The following is a 14,947-nucleotide window of genomic DNA, read 5'->3' on the forward strand; positions in this document are numbered from 1 at the left end:
GAGAGTGGGGAGAGCCTTGCTGTGAAATGATGGAAGTGGTGCGTGCCTCTGCTCCCAGAAAAAAACCTAGGCAGCTAAGTGGATCAGGTATAAAGTGTAGATAGAGAAAGCACAATGAGTTTACTTTTTTTAAGTAGTTGTCTACCCAGGGTGCAAATTCTGAACCCTCTAAAAAGGCCAGTTGTGATAACAAATGTTTATAAAAATAATGTAGCTGATCTTAGAGGGGAAGTTCAGGGTGTGTTTTGTTAATCTTAGGAGGTCTGCACAAAATTAATTTATTACTTATTTTTACACTGGATAATTTTCAGGCTGGTTTTTTTTTAACACGGCTGCTAATGTAACAATAGGATGGGACTGAACTGTTAGCAGCCTCAGGCACTGTCCAATGATTCACCAAAGCATTTCACTTGTACTACAGCTGATATTTGTGTGACATTCAGCATGCCAGACTGGAACATTCAATATTTGGGACTCGGATTCCTCCCAGACAGAAAGGCGCTTAGGAGAGGCTTCAGCCTATCTCTGGGCTCCTTCCTTTAACAAAAATCTGATTAAGTTAATTATGTTTTGTGAGAAAAAAAAAAGGAATAGAAAAAACAACATATGAGATGTCAGTGAAAAGAAATAGAAAAAGCTTTCTGAGCAAAAGGCTTGAAACAATGGATTCCTGCCATCTTAGCTGTCTCACCTTTCCTACTGGCTCAGCTGTGATTTACATTTCTATTGATAAAAGAGTGATCCTGATGTGAAACAGCTCTGCAAATAACCAGAGCAAAATTCATGCATCCTTTCACAATATTCCAGCTCAATATTTTAGTGGAATAAAAACTGAAGAAAAGGATATTTTTTTAATTGATGTTTTCTTTGGAAACTGGGCGATGGGGCTATTTCTTCAGAACTGCCTTGGAAGATGTCGTAGTGCATGGACTGGATGCTCCAGAAGGGTAGGCTCTTTCTGCAAAACACCACCCCACATTCCAGCTTTCTTACCTGAGCAATTTTTTTTAATGCCAAATACTTTTTCTGACAAGATTTACAGGGGTCTTAAAGAATCTCACCAAAAATCAGATTGGTAAAATGTCTAATGGCCCTTCCTCCATCTGGTACAGAAGGGAGTTAACAGCATAACGATGCTAGAATGTTTAGCAGTTCATGTGATTGCACAAACGTTTCTTTTATTCCTAGAAATGGGAATCAAAAAGGGTTTTATGAGCTTGACAGATTGCCCCATTCTACACTGTCCATTGCTCATTTCACCTCCAACGATACACAGCTGCAACATGTTTGATGTGCCTGTGAACCTGAATCAAAGCAATGAACATCTTCTTAAATATTTCTGTAACAAAACCTGCTCAATAGACTAAATTATCTACAGGAGGAGTCCTACAGGAAGCACCTGCACTTTGGTATTTAGTTCAGCATTGTGTTTCCTAATGCTGCTGACCTGTTCTGTGATCTTGAAAAAAAAAGGTTTTTTATTTGTTTCCTCTCAGATCCCATCACTCTTTTGTCTCCTTACAGGCTGAGCACTTCATAGCAGAATCTGTCTCATCCCCTTTGTTTGTAGGAGGCTCTGTGTGGCTCAGTCAAAGCCCATAGAGAGTGATGTCATATGAATAGTGCTTGTCACCTGGGCAGAACAGTGGAGAGGTCTGTCTGATTTTCCCCCCTGTCTGTTGTGGCACAGGACCATTTTATGGTGTTGTGAAAGCTGATGATGTGAGCGAAGAGATCAGACCTCACCTTGGGATGCTGCTGCAGTTCCTGGTTGCTGGCACAGTAATGCAGAAATGCAGATGAATTTCCTGCTGATGCCTGGACTAGATGCAATATAAAGCAGCTTGAAGGAAGATTTGTTCAATTCCATCTTCAAAGAAGCAGGAGGTATTTTTGTTGAAAGAGGAGCACCAGCATGGTCCCCTGTAAAGGTGCAGGTGCTGCTCTGAGGCATGAGCTCCAGTAAGTGAAGTTAAATCTATGGGAAGCAGCAGAGTTAAGGAAGCCTAGCTTCTAATGCCTTCATTGCAGCGCTAGAATTCCCTATGCCTTCCATACTTACTCTTACAATACCCTCCAGTCCACTTCAAATCCTCTACTGGGCTGTGTAGCAGACAGCAAAGGCTGGACATGGTGCCTGGACACCAGACTCACTAGGGACTCTTTGATGCCTGCTGGGGAGCCCATCAGGGGTGCCACCCCGTCTGTGTGCCTGCAGCACATCAGCAAGAGCACTTTCCAACCACAAGGACTGCTCTGAAGAGACAAAGTTTTGGGCTGACACAACGGGCACTGAAGTCAAGCAGCTCACCAGAAGAGAGAGGGGAGAATTTCATACTGAGATGTTCTGAGCTGTAAATGAAAGAAGAGTGTATGAAAAAGGAAGACAGTTTTCTGTAGCTTGGATCAGTCTCAGCTGTTAAGGGTCTAGTTTGTACAACACCTCAGTCCTGGAGTATTTAGGCTTTCTATGTAACCAAGCTACCTGGCTTTGGGCTGTTGTGTTGCATGGGGCTTCTTAAAGATCAAAAACTTGGTGGCATGTAGTATTTCTTTGAAAGTTTAATGGGGATGAAAACCATATGAAGGTAATGAGATAAAAATCTCATGACATCTGTTTGCACTTTTAAAAATTGCATGAAAACTGAAAGCATGCAAATAAGCTCAGCATTTGATGAGTGATGAGCAGTGTTCCTGCTGCTTGTGTGTCAGCCTGGAGCTGCTAATGACTAGACAGGCTGTAACTGCAGCTGAGAGAAAGCCATGAGGAAACAGCACTTGATTAATAAAGCAAAATGCCAGCTTTCAGTACTGCTGGAGTGCCCGGACAGGTGGGGTATGACAGTCTTGAGCAGTCCTGAGAACTGCTGACTCCACCAAGCTGGCTCAACCCAAAGCTCATAGTGACTCTGGAGCAGACAATCTTTTGCTTCTCTTTCAAACCATTCTGACACTATCTAACCCTTTTCCTACACCTGAATGTCCAGGGGTTATTCCAGACTGTCACCATGACAGCCACGTCATCCCCAGGCTTGTAGCTGGTGGAATCAGGCAATCAAATGCGGGATGCTCCAGGTTTCTGTACAGGTGCTGCAGACATTAAAGCATGGGAGGTCGTGGCAGGTGTACTAGCCAAAGCCTGAAACTGTGCTTCGAGCACCAGAGAAGAAAAGTAAGGAGACCAATGGAAATATGCATGTGGAATGAATCCCTCTTTCCATCCTATGTCCAACAGTAGCCAGCACCAGGTTTCCTAGAAAAGATGTCAGGACTTGGAGGGGTCAAGTGTGGAGTAAGCACATCTCTGCCCCTCATCCTCTGTCATGGGTATACCTGCCAGCTAAGCAGCTCAGTCAATGAGCAGCCAAAGACAGGTCCTGGAGCAGGATAACTCATGCTCCTTCTGACACAAGTGGTCATTGTTTGCAGCGTTTCTGAGCCTTGCTGACTGCCTTCAAAATTATAGAAGTTGGCCTGATGGCACAGAGATAACTGAAGTCAGACATACTCCCCCCGCTCCCTGAGAGGGAAGCTCCCTAGGCCAACTCTGAGAAGCCAGCAACAAGAATTAGAAGAAAAAATTGCATAACTTACTGTTATTTGCAATGGCCCGGTGCCTTCCAGCTACCCAGGCCCTTTCTGAGTACTGCTGAGTTTATGGCTGGTGTTAAAATATGTGTATTCCACTGGAATTCCCCATTCTTTAACTCTTTTTCCTCCATCACTTTTGTGCTTATGAGAGAAAATGGCAGGTGTTCCCAGCTGTCCCCTTAAAGACCACTGGCACACTCATACTGATGACTCTATTTCTCTTTCTCCTTGAGGCAGTGTTCATCCTGGAACATTCAGGGTCGTGCCACTATCACTGTGTTACTCCCAAAGGGATGGGTGAGCAGACCTGTAGCTCATAGCAGCTGACACAAAGGTGTTGGGACCTCAGCAGTGGTCCCACCATGACTACAGTGCCAGCCTCCTCCCCAGGCATTGCTACACATCACTTAGAGCCCCATAAAGCCCACGAGTCAGAGAAGGGTTCCAGGATGCTTTTATTTGTTTTCATCCCCCTGACTTTCTCTTGCAACAGGGATCCCTCTTCACTGAACCACTGAGGAGTGTCTCCCCAAGCTTTGTCAAGTCCTTTCTCATGCAGGAGGCATTTGCATCACTTTTATCTCCTTATACATCTTCCTTACCTCATTACACATCCTTCTTGCCTTCTTGTATTATTTTACATCTTCCTTTCTAGATCATTAAAGCAATCACCACGTTGCAATGAAGAGGGGCTGCTGACCAGTGAAGGAGCCTTGCCAGGAGGAAAGTGGAATGAAGGATAAGTATTATTAGGTGCCAGCATGTCAGGCTCTGGGATCAGGGAAATTCAGGAGTATTGTATAATGCAAGGGATCTCAAGATGCTAAAAATACAGACTTGTCAACAAATGCAACAGTGCAGATTTGTAGAAGAGCTGGGAGGGTGAGTGAACAGAAATCCCAACAACCCCAGACAGTTCCATGTGATACATCTATCAGCCTCTGACTTCAGGGCTTTACTAAAGGAATTTGGAAAACACACTATATCCCATTAATTCTGGCTGGAAAGCTCTTCTTGAGTTAGCTGACTGTTCTCTTCAGGTCAGTCTAGCAAAGAAAAACTCCTCCTGACTTGAGGGCCTAAGATAGCAGCTCTTGGGTTCTGCATCAGGACAGTACCTGTGGGAAGGGAGAGCCTAAGAGAGGCTCTGTTAGAGCCCAGTACCGAGAAAATGGATGATAAAATGAGGGGACAGCCATCACATGGATAGAGAGCTGATAGAGCTTCACTCCAAGATATCTTTTAAAGTCAGTTGCATGTAAGCACTTTCTTTGAAGTAAGTGCAAGCAGTTCTCTGAGTAAGAACTCAGAAGCAGAATTGGGCAAGGCTTGATGGTACAAATGTGACTGCAGTCAGGAAATACTCTCTCTTTTCCTTGAGATACAAACTCACTAACCTCTGTGGGATGGGGGGGACAACACTGGAAATGAGAGCAAGAATTGCACAACACCCTGTGACAGAAACCAGGCTTGACTCCCAGCCAGTGTAAATTTGAACTAAATGCTATACTGGATCAAAAGTCCACCGAGTTCATTCTCCTAGCTTTGACAGCAACTAAAGTATAAAAACTGGGCCTTGACAGAGGGATCTTTTCCCTTCTGCACCCTTTTAGCACCTGACAGCTTGCACTGCAGATATGTCCAGAGATGGAGCTTTGGCTAGACCACTATATTTGACCATGAGAGGCTTCTCATCATCTGTTGTGCTGTTTGAGGCACTGAGATGGTTGTTTTCCACAATATCCCACAGCAATGAGTTCCATGGGGTGCTTATATCCCATGTTAAAGGGGGTAACTGGGTAGGTAGAGAGGCCAAATGAATGTTTACTGCCTGAACCACTACCCAACCCCCCTTCCCCCCTTCTCAACATACACAGAATTAAAAACGATGAACCTTTCAGTCAGTGCTTATGAAGAAATCCCACAGCTGTACCACACAGAAAAAATGGGAAAGTCCAAGTTTGAGACGGGTTGTTGGTCATTCCACAAGAGTAACATCTTCATGAGAATTTTGCCAACTAAATTCAATTGTGATGCTGCAAAAATGTTGTGTAAATAATGTTTCTGTGATACATGTGTTGCAAGTTATTACCAAGCCATAAAGGATCTGGGAAAGAAGAAACCGAAACACAAAATGCTCTGTGATGCCAGAACACCTTCTGGTGAGTATCAGTTTGCAAACCGCAATGTAAGTTTATGCCCACAATTTAATTGACCTCCTGAAAGCAAAGGTAAACAGGAATAGAAGGGCAGGCGTCTGCGGTTCTCTCTTTCCTCCAGAGAAATTCATTCTCCATCAAGTTCTGCCCTATTTCACTGGCATTTTCTCAGCCCCTGAGCAATAGAAAACAATACCTAAAAAACAACTCTTAACTTAGGTGTGCAGGGAAGGGGGCTTGTGAGACATGCTCAGCAGTTTTGAGGATGGACACACAGCTCCCAAATCTGACAAGGAAACCTGAGACCCACCACAAAAACCACACAGCCCAAAACAAAAAGATGGCTTAAGAAAGCAGTGTGCTCTGAAAGATTGCACTGCTGTGGTGGGAAGTGTCTCAACCAAGCTCTAAGTGGTCATGGCTGAGAAAAAAACCCCATTTGATCTCTCTTCCCAAAACTTGCAATCAAACATCAAACTCCTTGGTTTGGCAGAACTAACTCATTTCTTTTCTATAACTATGGTCTCACAGTAGAAGAGCATCAAAACAAACTGAGGAAGCAGGAGGAGTATCCACTGCCCGAGTAAGGCAGATAGCTGTGCTTGAGGGCTGCCGCAGTCTATTGCCTACACCTCATGGTAGGACCCCTGGGACAAAGGATGCATAGTTTCCCCCTCATTAGGGAGGCTGGTGGTGTGAAATGCTGCTCTTCTAGGGAGAAATCTCCTCCGGGACCCATTTACCACTGCCTTTTTGGCACACACCAATTATCTGCTGTGTAAGCTGCGACATATATTGGTATCACAATTATACACCCCCTGCTTCTTCATCTTGTTTAGTCTGTTAGCACCTAGGTGTGTAGAGTCTGAGCACTGGCGTTTAATGTGGGAAGAAAGGCAAGGATTAAGCTGCCCTCCAGCAGTAGATACTAAATAAAGAAAAGCAATCACCAAGAAGGCTGTCTCAGCCCAGTGCCTGTTCCAACTCAGCCTCTCCCGTACACAGACCCTATTCTGCCACAGTGCACCTTTGTGTCCGAGGAACCAGGCTAGAGAAAGGGGAGTAGAGCTGCTGATATGTACTAAGGACCATCTGGAGAGCTGCAGACATTCTTGCTGCCTCCGTCCTGGGGCATGGACTCCATGAAGGCCACTGGACATCACCCTGTAACTCTGAGGCTCTTGCAGGCAGGGATGCTGTCATCCTGCTGCTGCTAGGCTCTCAGACCTCAGAAGCTTCTCTGTGATGCTCTCTAGGCTGCAACACGAGAGAAAAAGGGCAGGTGGAGGAGGGGAGCATGGGGATGCACGATTCCCGTGGTAGCAGAGGTACTCTGTGACCCTGAATAGGCTATGCCACAGGGAGTGAAGGGGATGTGTTTCTAGCTCAGCCAAACCAACAGGCAGACACAAGTGTGTTGAGAGCCACCATCAGCTTCCTAAATTAAAGCTCTCAGCAGGCTGGGGCCACCCAGTATTAGCAAGGGAGCTATGCTCAACACGAGTACCTCCCTGCCATTTTGAACTCACTGTGTGCTGCAACATCAAGGCCACCACATGGCTGGGCTTTGGTACAGGATGATATAGCCCAGCTCTCTGGGAGCTGCAGTCCCAAACCTCACATGTGCTTTGTGAGAGGAAGCGAGCCTGGCCACACTCCCTCACAGGGAAATTAGGCAGGGAGAAGAAATACAGCAAGCCTGAAGAGAGAGAGGATTGGGGCTGATGTGAGCCAGGGCTTCACCAGAGCCCATTTTCCCTCCTGGAATAAGGGGGAAGGTGGGGAAGGGATGTGCTCTGTCCCAGGAGTTTCCCATTTTGCATTCCCAGCTGGCATTAAGGGTGGCAAAATGGGCTGTGCTCTGACAAGTTGTGCCTGGTAATCAGTGGAATCACATCAGTTCCTGGCACAGTGGAGCCAGTAGCAAGGGCGAGGGAAGCCAGATGGTTGTAGAGGTGGCTGTCTGGCTATGCCCTGTGTGTACACATATCACATTCACATTTACATACATCTCTACCTACACAGAACTGAACTGGAACCAAGATAATTTGGAATAACAAAGTGGGATTTCTCTGTGACAAATCCAATCTTGAGATTCACCCTGTAGATTATCCTCGTATAAACCTCCCACCCTTTCAATTACCCTTTCCCACTGTACCCCACCCCACTGCAGCCTTGTAACTCCTCTGCTTGCCAGCACCAAGGTGGCTCCATAGAGCATCCTATTCTCCCACATGGGAACACTGGACCAACTTGGTACTCCCAGGAGGCTTCGCCTGCAGCAGGTGCTACTCAGAGGCTGGTGAATAAGAGACCAGGGAGAGCCTGGGAGGAACTGCCAGCTGCAGCCTTGCTCTGTTAGCATGAGATGTGCCAAAAGTTTCAGAGCTGATCAGCACCAGAAGGCAACTTCCTGATGCAATTAAGATAGAGGTAAATTCAGACACATCTTGCCATTCTTCCGGGACGTGTGTTGCTAATTAAAAGTCAGCCTGTATGTTTAGGATCAAGGACAGTGACACGTCCTGTGGCGGTAGAGAACATTTCTGCATGTTCTTGTGACACTGGTGGTTGGACCTACAGAACATGGTTGTGGCTACCTGTGAGTGAGAGGTTTCCCTTGGACTCCTTTAGCTTATGCTACACACCTGCTCCCATTTAAAACCTTATTAAATTCAGAGAGGCAGGGCTGTCCACAGGTCAGGAGCTGTAACGGAGCTCGGGAGTTTTCAGTTTTGCACTTGAATCAGCTGGATTCAAAGCGTGGTGTTGGGAAAACCACCTGACTTGTGGCTCCATTCACATCATACAGGCCAGGGAGTGCTGGGCCTCCAGTGGGACCCTCCCTGAGCAATAAATCTTTGAGTTAAAGACTGACTCCAGTTGCAAGCACAGAGCACAGCAAGTCTCTAGTCTCTCTTCCCCTTAAGACAGCTGTGATACAAATGGTCAGTCTTCAGAGGATTTTTTCTCTAAAAAAATTCTCTGTGAATTAAATTTTAACTGGGCATCATTTTCTCTGCAGCTGATGAGTGTTTCTGTAGGAAGTTTTGTGATCCCAGCAAGTGAATATAGTTCATGCTCTGACAGTAATTAAATGATAGATCCACTTTTGAGTTGAGGAGACAACATGTCCTCTAGGGTGGTCCATCGAATGCAGAAACAGCACCATGCAAATGAAAAGACAGCTCAAACAAAGGATTTCACAATGAGACTCTTAGAGCTAAGACATTTGGGATCATTGGATCTGGATCTAGTTCCCAGCCACAGATTTGCAGCATGAGCTGAGGCTCTCAGCTTACTCTTCTCTATAAAGGGAACAGTACTCTAACCTTTTTATATGGAAAGGCTGCACAAAAATGTGAAGCTATCTAACAGGCTGGAGGAGCCTCCACCAGAAGTAGCCACGGTCAACTGTCCTGATGGTTGCCTGCGTGATCTCATGAGACTAAAATCCCTTCTCCATGTCATGTGAAATCTCAAGAAAGCAGAAAACCCAAAGGCAAATAATCTGTTTGAAAACGTACCACGAGTTAATGGAGAGTTCTTCTCTGTAGAGTGAATATTTGGTGTATATTTATTTGTATTTCCCTCCTACCTTCCTCTTTTATAATTAAAAGAAATCCAGGAAAAAAGCTAAAGGTATATTTCAACACCAGCTCCCTCAGGTTTGTGATCAAGTAACTTTTCCCCTCCTTCAGCTATGAAAGGAAGCTGATTGCTGAGAATCGCTAAAAGAGCGGATTAGCGCCTGCTGAACGTTGCCAGTTCCTAGGGCTGATCAAAAGCCAGGCGGTGCCCCTGACAGCTCCCCCCAGCCCTCTCTGGTGGCCACCCAGATGTTCTCCCATTCCGGCCCTCAGATTTACAATCTGTCATGGTTGACAGCTGTGAGCTGGACTCAAACAGGGCTGGCGCTCTGTGATCGGAAAGACCAGACCTTGCTTCTGTGGGCCGCACCTTGCTTTCCAAAAAATGTGAGTGTTCAGAAGAGTGAACAAACCCCCACAGTGAAGATTTCAAGTGAATGGGTCCCAAAGCAGTGGATCTACCCTAAGCATGCAAACAGCTGGATGTAAGGGCACCAAGAGTCTCTTAGATATTTCAGAGAATTCTCACTATCGTTTGGAAGGTCAGCATGGCCAGTTGTTTTGCAGCTGTTCTAAACACATGAGTTTCTTCTCTACCACCAATGAAGATTTGCTACATCACCATTTGGCCATTGGGAGGAACAATCCTTCATCAGCTCAGTCCTCAGCCCTGGGACCATTCTCCAGAGTTCTCTTTTAATGCTCGTTCTTCAACACTAAAAGGTCAGACTACTGCCTGCTAAAGGCTGCCAGTCTACAGGAATGATCTGAGACCTGCAGTAGTGCTCCACTGACTTGATGGCAGGTTGATGGCTCTTAAAATGCCTGAAAATGGGTGCCAACATTGTTCCATATATATTTTTTTATGCTTCCCAGCTGGTTATATTCAAGCATGGCTTCCCTGAGGAATGCCCAGAAAAACAGGAAACCCCTACAAGCCTACAAGCTCCAGAAACACCATGCTCATGTGGCTTTTCAAAGCACAGCCAATGTATTCTTGCCCTTGTTGCCCAAGTCTCTCCCCATTTAGCTCCTGAAGGCTGGGAGATGTGCTGCCAGGCACTCAGCCAGAGACAGCAGCACAGGGATGCAAAACAGCCCTGCTTCAGGGTCATGCCAAGCTCTAGAGTCACTGTCTGGGGAAAGGACGATCTTCTGTAGTCATTCTCTTTCCCTCCACCCAAACGCTGGGAGATGCTTTAGCTCTTTCTGAGCTTTTATCCCTCACACCAAGAGAATGAACCACTAATGAGAAGCATTTGGCTTGCAAGTTCTCACTGCTCTTTCATATCCAGGTCCCTAAAACTACTCCACTAGCTCAGAGACACAGAAAGTGCTGGTTGTATAGCTTCTGCTCCTGAGATCCAAAAGCTTTGGGCTTCATAGCCAGCCCAGACTTCTGCTTTCCCTCTGGTCCAGCTACAGAGGCTATTGACCACTTCTGTGTGGAGATGCTGCTGGGACTCTCCTGAACAGGTTCTCACACCAGCAGTCTTTGCCAGCTCCTAAATTCATCAAGTTTCTCTTCCACTACCTGGAGCTCCAGAGTGCATCCCTCATTTCTGATCTTTCTCTCCTGAGCAGAGATTCCGAAAATTCCTTAAATTAAGATGTCAGTTAAGAATCTATCTTAGATTGCAACAATCTACCTTCTCCACATTTGTGGTGTTGGTGGTTCCTAATGTGGATGAATGCTGGGGCCACTTGTTCTGAGCTGAACAATTTTCTGATGTGATGGGATGATTTGGACACTACAGTGCCAAAACAGGAACTGTGCATGAAGTCAGATGTTTGCTGTGAGTAAGACCATGAGAACTGCGTGTGTTGCACAAACCATGGATAGCTCCAGGTCCAAGGAGCTGGGAGCCGGGGAATCTTGGAGGAGCTTGGAGCCCTGCCTAATGGGGATGAGGGAGGCTTTGATGAGCAGCATCAAACACTGTTCTCAAAAAAGGGGCTGCATAAACACACTTCTTGGCACTTGGTCAGTGAACAGAGAAATTTCTTTTTCTTCCCAAGAATGTGTTCAGGGTGGGATCTTGGAGTCTGATTTTGAATAACACTGGTGGGGGATAGCCATGCTGCATTCCTTCTCTGCTCTGCAGGGCCAAAGGCTGGGCAGGGTCCCATCTGTGCAGGGCTGCAGTGCCTGAGGATGCTCTTCCAGTTGCTTCTTGGGGGACCCAACACAAAGATGTGGCAACATTCGGGATAAAGACTCTTTACTCCTGTCATTCCCAGGAGTTATTGGGAAGAGCATCTGGCCTGACAGATGCTGTCAGGGGCCTGAGACCCCTCTTCAGGATCATACCAAAGGTCTTCAGAGAAGGGTGCAGGATCAAATTACTCCTCCAATGCCTGGAAACACTGCACATACTGCAGGGAGGCCTCTCTGGGCAGCAGGTAGACCACTTTTACTCTGGATGCAGGCAAAATGAGAACTTCTGAGATCTTGTGCTGCCCTAGCAAAGCCCTGCTTTCCAAGAGTTCAGAGCATCCTCTTTTCCTGTAGCCTCGCTGCAGCCAAAACATTTGGCATCATTGACAACCAGGGTTTTTACTTAATGGGTAACAACTGTCTTACCTCCCACGGCACTGTGAGGATTACTGAGTTAACTGCTTTGGAAATGTACAACAAGTGACTAATAATAATGGGAGTGGCACAAATATTTCATAATGAGCAGCCTGTCGGATTCGGCCTTCTCATTTTTTCCTCGAACAGCACTCACTATGAAGTTGCGTTCTTCTTGCATTCTTGCATTTGTTTGTTGATTAAATCGATGAAAGCATCTGGTCATCTCTTTTCCTGTTACTTGACAGCAAATATTTGAAATTCAGTGTGTGTTAGTGGGGGTGGTTCCTCACATGTAGAGGGTGTTGCTGATCCCTGGACAGATGAGCAAGTATGTTCTCTGAGAGGCAAATTACTTCAAAAATAATTCTATTTTGCCTATTTTGTGCAGGGGACTGAAATGTGATGGCTAGAAGTATCTTGAGCAGTAAAATACAGTTTCTCATGGGAGTGAAATAGTATCATACTCCCAAAAGTCATCCAAAGGATTTGAACCCACATACTCTGAACACCAGACAACAAACCTTGACTTCTGCCCAGTCACCTGTGTTCTCCAAGGGACTGGGCAGGGCTGCAAGCACATTCCTTCCCAAGATCTTTGTTTTCACCTGTTGCTCAACTTGAATTGTTCCTAGTGCATGGTGCTATATATGGGCTGACTGTTATTAGATAATCCTGAGCATTTTGGTAGTAACAATAGCTGCATCTCCAGGGACGCTGGGCATCATGGGCATCAGCACTCCATAGCTGTGTCCAGCTGGGGCAGTACCTTGCCTGACTTCCCTGCTGTGAAGCCATATGTTGCTGTGGTGATGCTGGGATGTCATTATTGTTTGAACAGCAAATGGAGAGGATTAGGATGACTTTGTGGCCAGATCAGGCAGAGTAACTGCTGTCTTCAATTTCAGCAGCAGAGAACAGAGCACATTCGTGCGTACATGGTCATTGCTTTCTCTGGAAAAGCCCTTCCCATCCTTGCTCATCTCTCCATGCCAATGCTACCTTGTGCCCTGGCAAGAGGCCCTGTCCCAGAGCAAAGCCCAGCAGGTGACACCCCTTCTCTTGTTGACCTGGCAGGAGAGCAGCAGACTCTGCCAGCAGCGAGGAGGAGGCAGGGAGTAGGTACTGGTACCAATTAGCAGCCTGAACGGGGTTATTACAGGACAAGCTCTGTTTAACTTAACTGCTAACAGACTGGCTCTGTCATTTGGAAGAAATCACAGGCAAACAGACTTAATGGGGGCCTGGAGGAGTGGGGGCAGGGAGCACCGTGGCTTCCCCTCCTCTTATGAGCAGTGTATTTTGTAAGATACAGATGTAATTGTCGTTTGAAACACATGTACAGCAGGATGGGGAGGAGGGCAGGAGGCTCACTGATCAGCTCAAATCTATGGAGCAATCTGCATCCTGAAGAGCATGGCTTTGCACATCTGTTTCACAGTCTCTTTTTGTCACCAGAGGATAATAGGAAGGCTTTCCTGAACTGCTGCCTGGCTCAGGGTGCTCAAACATCACCACCAGCCAGACCTCCAGCCAGGGGAAAGCCTCTGTACCTTCCTCTCTCTCAGCCAAACCTGACTCCTGCTCTGATTTGAGGCATGGCATGGTCTGATTGGGACTTGCAGTTGTCATGCAGAAGCTGCATGAGCAGAAAATGGATTGAAAACCCTACATTCAGCTGGAGCTACTGTCTGAAAATTTCGTCAGCCAAGATGAATTCTCTCCCAAATGAAAGAGGGAAAGAGCAGACAGAGCACTGTATTTTCCTTAAACACAGGACTCTGGCTCATTGAAATCCCAGTCCAGTGGCTGCAGAGGCCCATGGAGATTTCTGCAGAGGTCAGGTGGCTCTGGTGGGATCATTGAATCCACACATCTTTTCTGGATTGGAAGTACTGGCAGTGTCTGGTTTCATGAGGAAAGGAATACCACTGGTATGTTAAATGGATGGTTGGGTGAGGTTCTGGAAAACTGATGTCTGTTAATTCAGTAGGATTGCTCACCGCATCAGGATTGTACTGGCTTAGATCAAGAAAAATTTAAGGATGAAGAAGAGCCTTTGCTTTCCTGAATTCTGTGTTTTGACCTCTGGGAAGCTGGGCATGAAGGAAGAAAGCAAGTTACACATCTCATATGTGCAGACACTGCCTATGAGTCCTAGATCACAGCAAAATTTTGCCAGTTCCTCCTATCCAAACTGGAGCAGCTTTCAATCCATGGCATCTCATGACAGCATCAGGTGTGGAGAAGAAAAGTGAGAGGTGGGAGAGCAAGAAAGCCCTTTCCTGATGGGAGGCAGCAGAGGCAACCCACCAGCAGGCTGTCAAATACAGTAAGCAGCAAACTTTGCCTGCTACACTCTGAACTTGTATCCATGAGAGATCAGAACTCCCAGCTTCTCCTCATTTCAGCATTTAACAGGAGCAAGGCACCCGTTGCTTCCCACAGAGGGCAAGATAAATGGCATGGCCACGGTAACTTAGTATGGGAACTACAGTGCAGAATGCGGCCCTTCAAAGATCACTAACTCCCACTTTCTGCTTTTGGGTTTCTATTTCTAAGCAGATGCTTGACATGAGTATTTTTTTGTTTAGTGTCAGACAGGTATTTCTCGTGGAAGATGCCACAAGAGACAGGGTCAATGTGATGCGTTAATTTAGTAAAGGTTAAGAATTTGCAATTGAATAACATTATAGCAATGGAGAGAAAAGGGATTTGGCAGAGTTGGAGGAAGGGCATAGCAGGGACTATGGGGCAGGAGCAAGTAGGGTAGAACTGTGGGGCCAGGACTAGGCTAGTGGGGAGGCTGCAAGGCAGGTCTGAAGGCAGCAGTAAAGCTGCGCGATTCTTGATGGCACCGTTATTGCAAAACCATGGCTCCCAGTGATACACCAAACACATCTCCAGAAGCAAAGCACTTGCTGTGTTAACAGAGCACATGTGGCCTTCTCCTGAGCAGCATCCCTTTGCATGGTGTGGCCCTTTAAAATGTGCCAAACAGATTGAGTACAACTAGCACACACATAATAAATGTG

At 46.2% G+C, this 14,947-nt stretch overlaps 1 long non-coding RNA gene across 1 annotated transcript in view; it reads left to right on the forward strand.

Annotated features, from left to right (window-relative positions):
* Window positions 1–2,661: 2,661 nt before the first annotated feature.
* The window catches only part of LOC109950934, a 40,884-nt gene continuing 28,598 nt past the window's right edge, over window positions 2,662–14,947 (forward strand). Inside the window, exon 1 of the long non-coding RNA XR_002273269.2 lies at window positions 2,662–5,753. This is a non-coding gene — a long non-coding RNA (uncharacterized LOC109950934). The remainder of the gene's footprint in view (window positions 5,754–14,947) is intronic.

This window comes from Corvus cornix, chromosome 3 (assembly GCF_000738735.6).
Source record: "Corvus cornix cornix isolate S_Up_H32 chromosome 3, ASM73873v5, whole genome shotgun sequence".
NCBI classification, from domain to species: domain Eukaryota; kingdom Metazoa; phylum Chordata; class Aves; order Passeriformes; family Corvidae; genus Corvus; species Corvus cornix.